We start from the raw sequence: 17,558 nt of genomic DNA on the forward strand, positions 1-17,558 counted from the left end.
AAAAGAGGGCTAGCTAGCTCTCTGGCCTCTTCTTGTAAGGGTACAAATTCCATTCATGAGGGCACCACCCTCCTGACCTAATGACATTTAAAAAGCCCCATCTCCAAATACCATCACACTGGGGATTAGACATTGAGGGACATAAACATTCATTCCATAAAATCCTGGTTTTCCTGGAGCTGTTTCAGTTGACATTTGTGCCAGTGTATTTTCTGATTTAGCATTTGTCCTGAACAAAAGTTTACTGGTTTGAATGATAAATGATATGGTCTCCCTACTGATAATAAATGTCCTTATTATTTAAGTCACGTTGAGTTAGAGTTATTCTATGCAGTCAAAATATTCTAATTAATACAGGGCTAGAGAGAGTTATAAGTGACATCTGTATACATGCTGCTGCTGCTGCTGCTGCTAAGTCACTTCAGTCGTGTCCGACTCTGTGCGACCCCATAGACGGCTGCCCACCAGGCTCCCCTGTCCCTGGGATTCTCCAGGCAAGAACACTGGAGTGGGTTGCTATTTCCTTCTCCACTGTATACATATGTGTGCCTATTTATGCATACACACAAGTACATGAATGACAATACTAAAGCTTAGAATGAATATCTTGTCATCACCTCTACTTAAAATTTTCTGTGCTTTTTCTTCTTTCCTCTTTAGTAAACATCATTACTGTGGAAACAGAAAACACATGAGAGAGAAACAAATAATGACATTATAATCTGAGAATCCATCTTTTCCCAAATGTCTCATGAATCTTCAAGGCAGAGCTATGTGCCTCCCCTCCTGCCAAGCACTGTAGTTTTATTATACTAGCATCTCATGTAGCAAAACCCTGTCCTTTTCAATGTATGTAGCTCTTTAACCTTCCCCAAAGTTATGTCTGCATTGTTAGAAAATGCATCTACAGGTGCTTCTTCTCACTCTCTCCTTCATCTGTCCTTCCCCAGTCACTCCATTAAAAGCTTCAATTTGCCAGTTGCCCTCTCCTCTTATGCTGTTACAGATAAAGATTAAGATGGCAGAGTAAAAAGATGTGTGCTCATCTTCTCCTGTGAGAACTCCAAAATTGCAACTTGCTGCTGAACAACCATCTACAGGAGAATGTTGGAACCTGACAAAAAGAGATACCCTACACCCCAGGGCAAAGGAGAAGCCCCAACAAGACGGTAGGAGGAACAAAATCACATTTAGAATCAAACCCAGAGGCCCCCATATAGACTGGCTCAGACCTGCCTTTGAGTGTTTGAGTGTCTCCAGTGGAGGCATGGGTCGGCAATGGCCTGCCACGGGGACAGGGGCTCTTGCTGTAGCAGATCTGGGTCACACAGCATATGGAGGAGGTCACCATTAGCTCCACCATAGAGCTGCCAGGCAGATGACCCCCAAACTACAAAACAATTATACCAAAGAAATTCTCTCACTGTTAAGAAAGTTCTAGGACCCACAACAGATTTCCCAACCTGAGGATCCAGCAAAGTGATTGGAACTCCTAGCAAATATGACTTTGGAGGTCAGTGGGATTTGATAACAAAACTTCCATTGGATTGGGGAAACAGACTCTTGGAGGGCACAAACAAAACCTTGTGCACACCAAGAGCCAGGAGAAAGGACCAGTGTCCCCATAAGAGACCGAGTTAGACTTGCCTGTGAGTGTCCAGCAGTCTCTGGTGGAGGCCTCAGGCCAAACAACTGGGAGGGAACACAGCCCTGCCCATCAACAGAAAATTGGATTAAAGATTTACTGAGCATGGCCCCGCCCATCAGAACAAGACCCAGTTTCCCCCTCAGTCAGTCTCTCCCATCAGGAGGCTTCCATAAGCCTCTTATTCTTATTCATCAGAGGGCAGACAGAAATGAAAACCATAATCACAGAAAACTAACCATACTGATCACAGGGACCACAGCCTTGTCTATGAGCCATGCTGTGTAGGGCCACCCAAAATGGATGGGTCATGGTGAAGAGTTCTGACAGAATGTGGTCCACTGGAGAAGGGAATGGCAAACCACTTCAGTAGTCTTGCCTTGAAAACCCCATGAACAGGATGAAAAGGCAAAAAGATATGACACTGAAGAATGAATTCCCCAGGTCAGTAGGTGCCTAATATGTTACTGGAGAAGAGTGGAGAAATGACTCCAGAAAGAATGAAGAGACAGACCCAAAGTGAAAACAACATCCAGCTGTAGATGTGACTGGTGATGGAAGTAAAGTCTGATGCTGTAAAGAACAATATTGCATAGGAACCTGGAATGTTAGGTCCATGAATCAAGGCAAATTGGAAGCAGTCAAACAGGAGATGGCAAGAGTGAATGTTGACATTTTAGGAATCAGTGAACTAAAATGGACTGGAATGGGCGATTTTAACTCAGATGACCATTATATCTACTACTGTGGGCAAGAATCCCTTAGAAGAAATGGAGTAGCCCTCATAGTCAACAAAAATGTCTGAAATGCAGTACTTGGGTGTAGTCTCAAAAATGACAGATGATCTCTGTTTGTTTCCAAGGTAAACCATTCAGTATCACAGTGATCCAAGTCTATGACCTAACGATTAATGCCAAAGAAGCTGAAGTTGAATGATTCTATGAAGACCTGCAAGACCTTCTAGAGCTAACAAAAAGATGTCCTTTTCATCCTAGGGGACTGGAATGCTAAAGTACGAAGTCAAGAGATACCTGGAGTCACAGGCAAGTTTGGCCTTGGAGGACAAAATGAAGCAGGGCAAAGGCTAAAAGAGCTTTGCCAAGAGAACGCACTGGTCATAGCAAACATCCTCTTCCAACAACACAAGAGATGACTCTACACATGGACATCACCAGATGGTCAATTCTGAAATCAGATTGAACATATTTGCAGCAGAAGAGGGAGAAAATCTATACAGTCAATAAAAACATGACCGAGAGCAATCTGTGGCTCAGAACATGAACTCCTGACTGCAAAATTCAGACTTAAACTGAAGAAAGTAGGGAAAACCACTAGACCAGGTATGACCTAAATCAAATCCCTTACAATTATACAGTGGAAGTGACAAATAGATTTAAGAGATTAGATCTGATAGATGAGCGCCTGAAGAACTATGGATGGAGTGACACTGTACAGGAGGCAGTGATCAAGACCATCCCCAAGAAAAAGAAACGCAAAAAAGACAAAATGGTTGTCTGAGGATTCTTTACAAATAGTTGAGAAAAGAAGAGACGCTAAGGGCAAAGAAGAAAAGGAAAGATATAAGCATCTGAATGCAGAGTTCCAAAGAATAGAAAGGAAAGATAAGAAAGCCTTCCTCAGTGATCAATGCAAAGAAATAGAGGAAAACAATAGAATGGGAAAGACTAGAGATCTCTTCAAGAACATTAGAAATACCAAGGGAACACTTCATGCAAAGATGGGCTCAATAAAGGACAGAAATGGTATGGACCTAACAGAAGCAGAAGATATTAAGAAGAGGTAGCAAGAATACACACAAAAAAACTATATAAAAAAGATCTTCATGACCCAGATAACCACAATGGTGTGATCACTTACCTAGAGCCACACATCCTGAGTCTGCAGTCAAGTAGGCCTTATGAAGCATCACTACAAACAAAGCTAGTGGAGCTGATGGAATTCCAGCTGAGCTATTTCAAATCCTAAAAGATGATGCTGTTAAAGTGCCATATTCAATATGTCAGAAAATTTGGAAAACTCAACAGTGGCCACAGGACTGGAAAAGGTCAGTTTTCATTCCAATCCCAAAGAAAGGCAGTGCCAAAGATTGTTCAAACTACCGCACAATTGCACTCATCTCACATGCTAGCAAATTAATGCTCAAAATTCTCCAAGCAAGGCTTTAACAGTATGTGAACCAAGATGTTCAAGATGTTCCAGATGTTCAAGCTGGATTTAGAAAAGGCAGAGGAGTCAGAGATCAAATTGCCAACATCCACTGGATTATACAAAAAGCATGAGAGTTCCATAAAAACAGCTATTTCTGCTTTATTGACTACGCCAAAGCCTTTCATTGTATAGATCACAACAAACTGTGGAAAATTCTGAAAGAGATGGGAATACCAGACCACCTTATCTGCCCCCTGAGAAATCTGTATGCAGGTCAAGAAGCAACAGTTAGAATGGGACATGGAACAACAGACTGGTTCCAAATTGGGAAAGGAGTACATCACATCTGTATATTGTCACCCTGCTTATTTACCTTAAATGCAGAGTACATCATGCGAAATGCTGGGCTGGATGAAGAACAAGCTGGAATCATGTTTGCCAAGAGAAATATCAAATAACCTCAGATATGCAGATAACACCACCCTTATCACAGAAAGTGAAGAGGAACTAAAGATGTAAGTAAAGAGGAACTTCTTGATGAAAGTGAAAGAGAAGAGTGAAAAAGCTGACTTAAAACTCAACATTCAAAAAACTAAGATCATGACATCCATTCCGACCACTTCATGCAAATAGATGGGGAAACAGTGGAAACAGTGAGAGACTTTATTTTCTTGGCCTCCAAAATCACTGCAGATGGTGACTGCAGCCATGAGATTAAGACGCTTGCTCCTTAGAAGAAAAGTTATGACCAACCTAGATAGCATATTAAAAAGCAGAGACATTACTTTGCTGACAAAGTTCCATCCAGTCAAAGCTATGGATTTTCCAGTGGTCATGTATGGATGTGAGAGCTGGACCATAAAGAAAGCTGAGCACTGAAGAACTGATGCTTTTTAACTGTGGTGTTGGAGAAGACTCTTGAGAGTCTCTTGGACTGCAAGGAGATTAAACCAGCCCATCCTAAAAGAAACCAGTCCTGAATATTCCCTGGGAGGACTGATGTAGAAGCTGAAGATCCAATACTTTGGCCACCTTATATGAAGAACTGACTCATTGGAAAAGCCCCTGATGCTGTGAAATATTGAAGGCAGGAGGAGAAGGAGACAACAGAGGATGAGATGGTTGGATGGCATCATGAACTCGATGGACATGAGTTTGAGCAAGCTCCAAGAGTTGGTGATGGACAGGGAAGCCTGGCGTGCTGCAGTCTGTGTGACTGAACTGAACTGAACTTACACTGTTATCAGCAGGCTGGGATGACTTGGCCACTATCATTGAGAAAATTGAGCACTCTGCTGAGGTGGTGTGTCAAACAAGTGCCCCATTGGTCTCCTGATCATCTGGTGAGCCTCATCCATTAGCTTGGCTGATATGAAACTGGGTTTCAAGGTAAATTTAGCAAGCAGACACCCTAAGTTAACACAAAAGCAAGTCAGAACACTCACTGCCTGCCCAGCCAGTAAATGGCACTTGCAGGCAAACTCTCTTATCTCTTTTATTCCTCACCTGATGCAAATCCAAACGTCTGAAATCAACCTCTAACCAGTCAATGTCAGGGGTATCTGGACTTGGAAATTGGAATCAAGGAACTTAGAAGACAATTGTTATGAATAGTCTTTCCAAATCAATGAAACAGGCACTCTTCTATTTTGAAGGTACAGGTATAAAAAGGTACATTTTTGAGAGGAATATATGATGGTGTGCACCAAAAAACTTAGAGTTCATATACTTTGATTCAGCAATCCAATTTCTATGAATTTATCCTAAAGAAATAAAGGGCCAATATATATGTGTATAAAAATATTCACTGTCAAGGAACTGATGAGATGATTTAAAATACATCCATGAAACGGAGTACAGTATACTTATCAAAACAAGTCCATATCATTTTAACACATTTTAACATCATTTTAACCAGTACAATCTGTAGGATAGTTTGGCAATATGTATTAAAAGCTTTAAAAATGTTCATACGCCTTGAAAGAGTCACTAATGCTATTCACACTGTTTCTGGCTCTCCACCTTCCAGACACACAGTAGAATTGAACTTCATGGTCTCCTAGTTATTATCCACCTAGTTACTATATATGGTTCAGATTAATGAGTTGTTAAGAAGAGCTGAGTACCACTTCTAGACCAGAACACTAAATTGTGAATGTAACACCTAAAGAACTGTTTTCTTCTTCCACAGAGACTATCAATGATTGAAATGGTGGATGTTTTTATCAGCCTTGGTCCCAGAGAGTGAATACATAAGCATAACCCAGCTGAATATATAGGATGAATAGGAAATAAGCCTCTGTTGTTTTAATATTTTAGAGTTGTTCATTATTGCAGCCTATCTTACCTATGCTGACTGATATACCCTTTGACTCATTAGCATGTCCATCTCTAGAATCCACCCCCCTCCATAAGTCAACAAGGTCCATTCAACAAGGAATATAGAGAGAAAAAGCTTTTATCTATCTCCAAACATATCTGCTATGTTCCTCCCCTGGAGTAATGGGTACATATTTGCTTTGCATCTACATAACCCACTCAAGCAAAGTTTCCACCTTTAGAAATAAAAGCAGCTGGAAATGTAGAAATGTCTCTCAGGTTGGAGGGAAATAACTTCTAAGTTTACCAGTTCCCTATACCATTATTATTATGAGTTATACGGACCGTATTGACAATGATGAGAAATAAGACAAAGATGTGGTAGAGAGAAATGGCATGTTTCACCACCCAGATTAGAATTTGCCTTAGGGTCTCAGGATGCCCCTTTCAGCAACAACTCTTTAAAGTTCAATGACCCTACTGGATACACCTTCTGAGCCCTAGGAAGTAATTGGTGAAGAGAAAAAGTAGAGTGAAAAAAATCACTGAGGCTCCCAAACGGATAGTTTCTCAGTTGCTAGAAGACCTTATAAAGTTGCCAGTGGTAGCCACTGTGGAAATGGTAGGAGTAGGGGTGGTAGGGTGACGGCGGCGGTGGTTGTAACAGGTAAACACGATAGACCCACTCATCAGCCTAATCCTGACCTCTCAGTCCAGAAGGCTGAATTAATGATACAGTAATGAGGCATTAATATTTATAAGGATTTAATATTTTATAACTAGTTTCTCACTCTAGAAATGGATTGAAAACAGAGAGGTCAGCTGTCATCAGGGAAAACAAGTCATTCAAAAGCACAAGAGAAAAGCAGAGAAGTCACAGGGGAGAGGTTAGAGCAATGAGCAGAGAAGGGAGAACAGCGAATGCCACAATGAGAGTGGAGCATCTTAGGGCACCGGTCCTCATAGTCTCCCAGCCTATGAGACGTAAGGATCACCAAAACATCTGGTCAACCATTCTCTCCTCATGTTTATCTTCTTTCTATAATATTCTGCCTCTGTTAGCTCACCTATCTCTCCTCCCATGAAATCCAGGAAAGGAAGAGAATGTTCCCTTTTATATCTGGAAAGCCAACAGGCTGACTTTTGGGAACAAATTGAGTTGGGTCAAGGCTAGTATGCAAGAACAGTACTAGAATCTAATCATTTATTGCCTTTGGGATACCTCCTCTCTGGAGAGAGGTGAACCCTACTAAGTATCACAGTTTTTCCCAGAGAGTATTTGGAGATGTAAGCTGACTGGTAGGGACCAGGTCTATCTTGATCACTAACGTTTCCCAAGAGCTGGAAAAGTGGCTGCCACACACTCGTAGCTCAACAATGCTTGAGAGATGAACAGCTGAGTGGATAGTTCTATGGCATGTTTTAAAGAGTTGTGGAAAGCATGTGTCTCCTAATGCTCTTGCAGAATTACAATGCAACATCGGAGAAGTCTTTGTCCAACTCTTTCTCACAGAAGGTCTCAAATTTGTTTGAACACATTATCCTCCACCTTTTCTAGCTTCCCTGGTGGCTCAGACAGTAAACAATCTGCCTACAATGTGGGAGATCTGGGTTCTATCCCTGGGTCGGGAAGATACCCTAGAGAAGGGAATGGCCCTACTTACTGAAGTATGCTTGCCTGGAGAATTCCATGGACAGAGAAGCCTGGCGGGCTACAGTCCATGGGTTCACAGAGTTGGACATGACTGAGCGAATAACATTTTCACTTTTTTCACTTTTCAACTGTTTCTATGGGCCATATTTTGGAAAATGCTGATACATAGCATTATAGCACAATGGATAGCGCAAAATATCTGGAGTCAGACAAATCAAGATTCAAAATCTCAACTTTTCTACCTTCCAACTGGGTTACCTTGGACAAGTTGCTTGATCTCTCTGAGTTTCAGTTTCCTCATTTGTGACATGTGACTGTAACAATATCTCCTTTATGTTCCTCACAGGGCTTGTTACAAGAATCAAATGCAATACCACACAGGAAAAGTAAACTGCTTGCACATAGTAGTTGTATTTTTCTAAAAGCCAGAATCATCGCAAGGTGACATTGCCCAAAGCAATTTCCAGGCTCAGATCCAGCTAAAGATGCCCCAAGATTCGCTGATCTCTGGGAGCTTCTTGGGCCTTGAAGGTACAGTTCCAGGTGCAGATGAGTCTTCCTATCATAGAAAACTAATACCTGAATTTTTTTAAAGACTGTTTGAAATACTGTAGTAGGTACTTTGTTGTTCAGTAGCTCAGTCCTGTCCAACTCTTTGCAACTCCAGCATGCTAGGCTTCCCTGTCCTTCACCTACTGGTCATTCACAATACCTGTATCCCTTGCCATCTCCCACTGTTTGAAGGCTGGAGATCCAAATACTCAATTTCCAGATGACTTTAAAGCTAGGGAAGTTATGGCTTTAGCAGACATCTTCAATGAAGCTTCTGGGAAAGGCTTTGATTTTCTGACTTAATAAAGAATCAGGCAAGATCAGCAGAGCCTTCTCCCCATTCCCTTCTTGAACTGAGTACAGATGTGAAGGCTGGAACAGCAATAGCCATCTTGCAACTTTGAGGGAAAATACAAGAGAATTACAGAGGCATTATTATGGGATTATTGAGCCAATGCACCTGAGCCAAAAACCACTTTCCCTCAACTTCATGCTATTATAAACAAATGTTTAAATCACTACAGTCAGGTTTATGCTACTTGCAGCTGAAAAAAATCCTACCTGATAAAAATAGTGGAGAAAGGCTTTTGTTTTGATTGGAAATTTATTTCAAATATCAAACTAAAAATTGTGAAAACAAATTTACACATCAATTAAAAACTTGTTATAAACAAGTTACTCTATAATTACATGCTCTAATTCTCAAAACCAAGAATGTATTATTGATTTGTTTGATACAGAGCACAATTCTTCTAACCAAATTATACCCCAACATATCATAGAGGTGCTTCACTTCCTACTTGACTTTTCCAACAAGTTCATTACAATCAGATTCATCAATTTTCCTGATAGTAACTTAGCCCACTGTTTTCCTCATCCCTCCCCTTGCCAGCTCCCATTGTAGGGTCATACTTCTAGAATTTTCTCTTCTTTAATTGCCTAACTCTGCTAGGTGTTCAGTTGTCAAGGGCTGTGCATGAGATGTGAGCAGTTCACTAGTATAACTGTCATCAGCTTCATGAAATCCCACATCTTATGCAAGATTTGCAGGTCCACTTTTCAGTTGGTTTGCATTATATTTCTTTTTTAAAAATTTTTATTGGATTATAGTTGCTTTAAATGTAGTATTTTCTGTATAGCAAAGTGAACTAGCTATACATATATAAACATGAAAAAAAATAATAGTTCCTCAGTCACGTCTGATACTTTTTGACCCCATGGACTATAGCCCACCAGGCTCCTCTGTCCATGGGATTTTCCAGGCAAAAATAATAGAGTGGGCAGCCATTCCCTTCTCCAAGGGATCTTCCTGACCCAAGGATCAAACCTGGGTCTTCTGCATTGCAGGCAGATTCATTACTGGTCTGAGTCAACATACATATATCCCTTCCTTTCTGTATTTCTTTCTCATTTTGGTCAGAACATTGAGTAGAGTTGCCTGTCCTATAGAGTCAGTTTTCATTAGTTATCTATTTTATAGATATATCAATAGTGTATATATGTCAATTCCCATCTCCCAATTCATCCCACCCCTTTTCTTTCTCCCTTGGTGCCCATACGTCTGTGTCTCTATTTCTGCTTTGCAAATAGGAATCTAGAAAAAAATGGTACAGATGAACCAATTCGCATTATATTTCTTGAACACTGTTAGATGTTTACAACATCTGATAATTAAGGAAGAGGTTGACTGAGCCACTGACTATAAGGTAGGGACAGACTAGTGAAGACTTAAAAGAAGTATCTGTAGGGGGATTGATTTTTTAAGTGGAAAGTTAATTGGTAAATATTCTCATGCATTGATGGCATTCAGAAGTCTACCATTGGTGTTCACCTTGTTAAAGCCATGAGAGCAATAGTTTGAGAGTCAGAAGGCTGTGCTTCACTTCCACAGATCTGCTCTGTTACACTGAATAAGTCATTTCTCCTCGCTGGGTCTGTTTCCTCAACTGCAAAGTGACTAGACTGCATATATTCTAAAATCCTTCAACTTATAAAAAGTCTGTTATCCTGCAGACAATCGGCAATGAGTAGGGGGTAGCTTGAATCTAAAAGCTGAAAACCTCTGAAAGGCATGACAGAGAACCCTGAGCAAGGTCCTTTGCTAAATCTGACTCAAACTACATATTTTTATCTTGAGGATTCACTCGCTCTCTTAGCAGCAGAGAAACTAATTAGATTTAATAAGAGACAAGGCTGCTAAATGAAAATACATGAGAAATATCACAGTGCTGAAGACTAACACATGTTCTGGTCTGTCCTTATCATAAAACCAGGGTCCCCATTTATCCTGAAATCTGTGACCTAGACAGAGTGAGAGGGAAAAGCAGCTTAATCATCTAGTATAATTAAGGATTTCATCCCAAAGTGAGAATTAGAAATACAAGCATGTCTAGAAATAGGAAATACATAAGTGGTAAAAGACCAATCTTCTCCCATCTGAATACTTAGAAAGTCCCTAATGCTTGAAATTATTCAGTGGTTTCCCACTGAACCAACATATCTGTCCAGCATGGTATTCAAAGCCTCCATGATCTGATCCTTGCAAGTATCTCTGCCCTTGTCACTCACTATTTCACTGCTTTTACTTTGTATTTCAGCATTAAGGAATGTTTTAAATATTTGGGAATATTCCACTTACACTGAGCTTGTCCCCATTTCCATGACTGTATTTCTTTTGTATTTCTCAGAATTCTCCTTCCCACCTTCCACCCTGTCCCACAGCCAAACTATTTATAGTTCCCTGAGCATGTTCCCTGCAGCCTCCTCTTTCAGGGACACTTTTCAATTACAATATATTTTACTACAATTAACAGAATACCAAAATAAAAAATAGCTTAAACAATACAGAATTTAAAATAGTTTGTTCAGTGCCTCTACATCCTCAGGCTTGATACCCTCCCCCAACACACACACACACTCATGCACACACACACACACATACACACACACACACACACACACACGTAGCAAAATGGCTGCAACAGCTCTAGGCATCACAACTCACTTAATAGCATCCAAAAATATTCAAAAGAGATCTTTACCTTCTTGACTCTCTTTTTAATGAAGGAGAAAAGTCTTTCCCAGAAGCTTCCACCCTCAGCAGAGTTTTCCTCAGATTCCATTGGCCAGAAAACATCTTAAACTTCCCAGGAATAAAACTTATTAAGCATTTACTCTCTGCTCCATTCCTAAATGTCACAGATCTCCCCCTAGTTTCACCTCTGACTCTGTTTCTTGTTTTAGCAACGTTTGCCACATATTACTAAATGCTAGGCACTCTGCTAAGCACTCTAAAAACATTATCTTATTTAGCTCTGGACTTCCCAGGTGGCACTCGCAGTAAAGAATCCACATGCCAATGCAGGAGACACAAGAAATGTGGGTTCGATCCCTGAGTTGGGGAGATCCCCTGGGGTAGGAAATGGCAAGCCACTCCAGTATTCTCACCTGAAAAAATTCCATGGACAGAGGAGCCTGGCAGCCTATAGTTCATGGGATCACAAGGAGTCAGGCATGAGAGAACATTCCATAGCATTCTATTTATTTGGCTCTTAGGACAACTCTGTGAGGCAGGCATTATTAACCCCATTTTAAAGTCCAGGCAGTGGCCCAGAAAGGTTAAGCAATTTGCCCAAGGATGCACAGGTAGAAAAAGGTAGAGCCAGGATTCAGATCTTAGGACATCCAGCTCCAAAGCTCAACCTCTCAGCCACTCTTTGTCCTTCTCTCATCTGTCTCTTCTTGACATTCTTTACCCCTCAGTGGCCCCATCTCTTTTACACAGTTGAAGTTTCCCTGTTTAATGAACGCTTTTCCATTGTTTAGCAACATTTTCAGATCTTCCCTATAATTAAAGAGAAACGAGGGCCATTTTCCTTCACCCTATTCTCTCCTCAATCTATCAGGCTTCTCAAAACACCTCTTCACACTCACTGATTCCACAGCTTCAGGACACATTTACTCTTTGCTTAATCTAGCATCCTTCCCTGCCTCCCCACTGAAACAGCTCTGCCCAAGGTTATCGACAACAGCCAATCGAATGGTTTCTCCCCACGTTCCCTCCTCCTAGACATGATTAATTGGCACAGCAGCCAGGCGGCCGCCCAGGGCTCCTGTCTATATGGGACTCCAAAACATCACCGGAAATATAACAAATGAAGAAAACTGTGTTTACTAGAACTCCTCTCAGGAGTTAGTACTGTGTGCAGTTGGCAAGCAAACCTTGATCAGTTACTCAGGGAAGGGCTGGGAGATCTCCCCAGGAGGCGTGCCTGAGTAACAACAGTTTTCCAACTGCCCACCTATGAGGGTGGGTCTCTAATTGCAGGGCTTATGTTTTGCTGAATATAGAAAGCAAGCAGGGAGCCAGAGCTAACTGTTTGGGTCAATAGAGGAGAGGCCTTTGCCCCATATGATGCTCAAGCGCTCTTCCAAATTAACACTAAACAAATATTTAAAGAACATCAGTCTGAAGGATGCAAAATGATTAGCTTACTCTATGGACCTACATCCCTCAGTCAGATAAATCTGCTGTGCATAACATGACTGGTCCACTTCCTCCTCCCCTCTCTTAATGGTGTGGTCTGCTTTCTTCTGGGCCCCAGCATCCCACTGGTAAGTCTTCTCTCTCTCTTTCACCTTCTCATTCTCTCTTCTTCATCTCATTCATTCCTCTGCCTCTACTTACACCTATAACAGGCACATTTCCCCAGGCTCTGGGGGCTTCTCGTTTCTCTACATCTACTCCCTCCTGTTCTCAACCACTCCTGAATGTATTAATTATCTACTGCTGCGTAACAAAGGACCCCAAAACTTAGCAGCTGAAAACCACAAACACCTATTATCTCACAGTCAGGAATCCAGGAGTGGCCTAGCAGGTGTTTCTGGCTCAAGATCCCTCAGAAGGCCGCAATCAAGGTATCAGCCAGGACTGCAGTCATCTCAAGGCATGACCAGGAGAGAATCCACTTCCAGGCTAACTCATGTGCTTCTCCACGGGGCTGCATCACAACATAGCAGTCAGCTTTCCCAAGAGAGAGTGGTCCAAGGAAACACACCCAAGATGGAAGGCACATTCTTTATAACCTAATCTCAGAGTAACATCCCAGCACTTTTTCTTAATTCTGTGCACTAGAATCAAGTCAAAGTCCCATCAACACTCAAAAGGAGGGGATTACACAAAGGCATATATACACTATATATCACTGAGGCCATTTTAGGGGCTGTATACCATCCAAGGCTCTCCCATCGACTCTAAGCAGAGTCACTATTTTTGTCATGACCGTTTCATCTCAATTCCCAACCACCTGCTAGATCATTCCATATGGACACGGGAGGTGGCTGGCACCTCATGTTCTATGTACCTCAAACCAACTTTGTTGTGTTCCTTTAAAGCAAGTTAATATGCCTGCCTTGTTCCACTGAAGGCATTGCTGTTCTCCCAGTTCCTGAAGATTGGGGGCTCCGAGTCATCCTTTTATTCTTTAATCCAACAAAAATCCTCATGTTGCCATTTATTGAGGCCCTGATATGTGCCAGGCTCTTTCGGAGACATTATCCTATTTAATTTCTGCAGTGCTGTAAGGTGAATGAACTCATTTTTCTTTCAAAGGGAAGTCAATTTCCTGGAGTTGGGTCCCATGCTATGTGCTGAGAAACAGCAATGAATAAGACAGGCACAGTCCCTCGGGCATTTATAACCTAACAGAGGAGAATTTTCCTGTACTAAGTACCCCCATGGCTGAGATCATATGTTGTATATAGCAAAAAACTAGGGCTTGAAACAAAACAGACCTAGGTTCATGTCCCAGTTTATCCATTTACCAGATAGGTGACCTTTGGCAAGTTACTGAACCTCAGTTTCCTCTGGGGGAAAAATAATAGTGCCTACCTCATGCAGCTATTTTGAGTATTAAAGGAGATAATTCAAGTATTCCACCTGGCACACCCAGGGTTCAACAAAAGGGAGGTTTTGATGATGACATGTGATCACAATCATAGCACTAATTACCCAGCTCGCAGCAGCAATCATCACTAACATTTATGGAGAGCCAGTGTGCACCAGACACATTTTTAAGCACCATATATGCAATAACTCACTCACTCCTCACAGCCAGTCTATGAAATAGACATATTATTATGGCCATCTTATATATGAGGAAACTGAAGTACAGAGAGGTTAAGTGACTTGACCAAGAATACAAACAGGCAGAAACAGAATTTGACTATGAGTAGACTAGCCTCAGTGCCAAGGCCTGGATAGAATTTTAGAAGTAGAGATACCTGAAGAACCTAGTGCTTAGCAAATCCTCATTGTGTGTCTGTCTGTCCGTGTGCATGACTATGTATGTGTATTTGTGTGTGGTCATGTATGTAGGATTATGTGTGTGGCTATACACATGTGTAGACCATATGTGTGTGTGCGTGTGTGTTCATGCTCACTATATTGGGTAGAGAGAAAGAAATTCACATTCTGGTCACATTTTTGCATTCTCTTTGCATTTGGGAAAAGAAGTTTTGGTTGTGAAAAATCTTGCTTGTTTGTTTTTCTTAGAATTTCTCTCCTTTTTCTAAAGCATGCTCCCCACCTGTGGTTCAGGGAATGATGAAAAAGCCCCCAGTAGCAAAGTAGAACCTGCTTCTTAAGGGCACATAAAAAGAACTACAAAACTCACTTAAACCTTTCCCACTGATAAATGATAGGGAGATTTCCTCAGTAAAGAAGACAAATGAATTATACAGTATTTCATTCCAATACGTCCCCCTGCTTCACCCTGTATATTTCTAAGACACAACTGGAAGAAGAGCTCTGTGGGAGGCAGCACTGCCCCATCCCCCAGGCCCAGACTTGGTGTCCTCATCACAAGGGCTTGGTAGTTTGTACACCCTTCCCCCAGTGAAAATGTCTTTGTTTGGAAGTGACCAATTCTGGCATCAACAAAATCTACCTGCCATGTCTCTCCCTCTTTCCCTCTTCTGGGAAAAAACCTTAGGTTTTTTTCCCCCTTCCGTCCCATTTCTAACCTCCTCCCCACTCCCCCTGTCTGTTCCTTCTACTTTTCATCTTTACTCATAAATTTAGGACATGCAGGAGTGTCTATCAGGTAGGGAACTGGTGTCAGACTCAGCTTTGCCTTTTACGACCTATGTGACCTTGAGCTAGTGGTTTAACGTCTCAGAGCCTCAGGTCCTTCGTCTGAGAAATAAAGGTAATTGTGAAGATTACGTGAAATAGTGCCTGACATGTGGCAAGCACTAAATATGTATTAGAAGTAACTATTAAATGCATAATGAATCACAATGAGGACTCAAAGATTTCCTGATTGAATGCTTATACATATGTTAAGAGTAGGCCTCTGGTCAAGAAAGAATTTAGGCTGGCATCATGCAGTGGTCAAAAAGGCAGACCTGGGTTTATGTGCAAGCTCGACAACATACTGGTTTTGTGACCTTGGGTGAGAGACTTAAGTCTCTGGGAATCAGTTTCCTCAGCTGTCAGATGATAACAATAATAGCCCCCACCTCTTGGGGGGGGGATAAGTGATTGGTTTTAAGCCCTTAGCTCAGATTCCGGTACATAGCAGATGTCCACTAAATGGTCATTCTTAGGATTGGGGTATACCCTTCCCTCTGCAGTCCATGAACTCTCCTTGTCCATTTTTAACTCTTCTCTATTTGGTCTTTAACTCTTCTCACTCCCTATTTACACACAAAACAAGGAAGTTTCGTGAGAATGTTTATTCAATGCTATATCTCCTATCTATTGCTGCCCCCCAAAAAAACACCCCAAAACTTAATGGCTGAAAACAGCTACAATCATTTAATTTTCTCACAAATCTGCAATTTGGGAAGGGCTTGGCAGAGATGACTCTTCTCTGCTCCAAGCAGCATCTTAGCCACTGGACCACCAGGGAAGTCCCTGGCAGATCCATTTTAGAGATGGCTTATTTACATGGCCAAAAAATTGGTGCTGGTTTTAGGCTGGGAACTCAGCCAAAACCACGTAGTGTGGAGGTTGGATCCTCTCCACAGGCTGCCTGGGCTTCCTCACAGCATGGTGTCGGTGACTTAAAAGTGAATGTTCTAAGAGAACAAGAGGGAAGTACATAGTATTTTTATGAACTAGCCTGGGATGTCATATAGCACCTTCCACTGATATTCTATTGCTCAATGTAGTCACAAATGTCCTCCCAAGTTCAAGAGGAAATAGATTTTTTAATTGGCATAATTGCTTTACAATGTTGCGTTAGTTTCTGTGGTTTACAACAGGGATCAGCTATAAGTATACATATATCCTCTCCCTCTTGAGCCTCCCTCCCACCCCACCCCCATCCCACTCCTCTAGGTCATCACAGAGCACCAGGCTGAGTTCCCTGTGTTAACCAGCAGCTTCCCATTAGCTATCTGTTTTACACATGGTAGTGTATATATGGAGCTTCCCTGGTAGCTCAGACGGTAAAGAATCCACCTGCAATGCATATGACATAGATTCTTGACAGCTAGTAAAACATGTAGGATTGGTGATACAGTGGTGGTCATCCTTAGAAAATACAATCTGCCATAACTGACCGCTTTCTTTCCCCCCAACCTCTATCCTCCAAGGAAAGCATTCCACCTAAATGAGTTATTTCTTCCAAACAATCTTATCAGGTTAGAGCTAAAGAAAGCCAACCTGAGAGCCTCATAAGACACTGAATTAGCTTCAGGCATACTTCCTAATTGTTTGGATTAGCTGTGTGAATCTGCTGGTTTGGCTACATTTTCCTTATTTTTGACTAAATTTTCTCCATCTGGTCACTTGCAGCATGCGGTTCTGAGAAGTAGGGGCTGGAGAAGGGCAACACAAATGAGAATATCACAGATACTATGGTCAAGTTTAACTCCTCACAGGAATGTAAAGATAAAGGCTTAGGAAAGTGAATTCATGATTAAGATCAAATAGGCTGGAGCCAGGACTTGTAACCATCTCCTAATTCCAAGATCAGAATTCTTTCCACACTACTCCACTGCCCTGGTCCCTAAGGATTTTTCTTTTTTTAAAATTTATTTATTTTAATTAGAGGCTAATTACTTTACAATATTGTAGTGGTTTTTGCCATACATTGACATGAATCAGCCATGGGTTTACATGAAATCTGTTGTACTTCTATACACTAACAACAAATTACCAGAAAGAGAAATTAAGCCAACAATTCCATTTATGATTTTTCATAAAGTATT

At 41.4% G+C, this 17,558-nt stretch overlaps 1 long non-coding RNA gene across 1 annotated transcript in view; it reads right to left on the bottom strand.

Moving 5' to 3' along the window:
* The window catches only part of LOC120871117, a 108,165-nt gene that overhangs the window by 69,129 nt on the left and 21,478 nt on the right, over positions 1-17,558 (bottom strand). Inside the window, exons 3-4 of the long non-coding RNA XR_005722959.1 lie at positions 16,627-16,635; positions 5,297-5,304 (exon numbers count right to left, since the gene is read on the bottom strand). This is a non-coding gene — a long non-coding RNA (uncharacterized LOC120871117). The remainder of the gene's footprint in view (positions 1-5,296; positions 5,305-16,626; positions 16,636-17,558) is intronic.

Source organism: Oryx dammah, unplaced genomic scaffold (assembly GCF_014754425.2).
Source record: "Oryx dammah isolate SB20612 unplaced genomic scaffold, SCBI_Odam_1.1 HiC_scaffold_12, whole genome shotgun sequence".
NCBI classification, from domain to species: Eukaryota; Metazoa; Chordata; class Mammalia; order Artiodactyla; family Bovidae; genus Oryx; species Oryx dammah.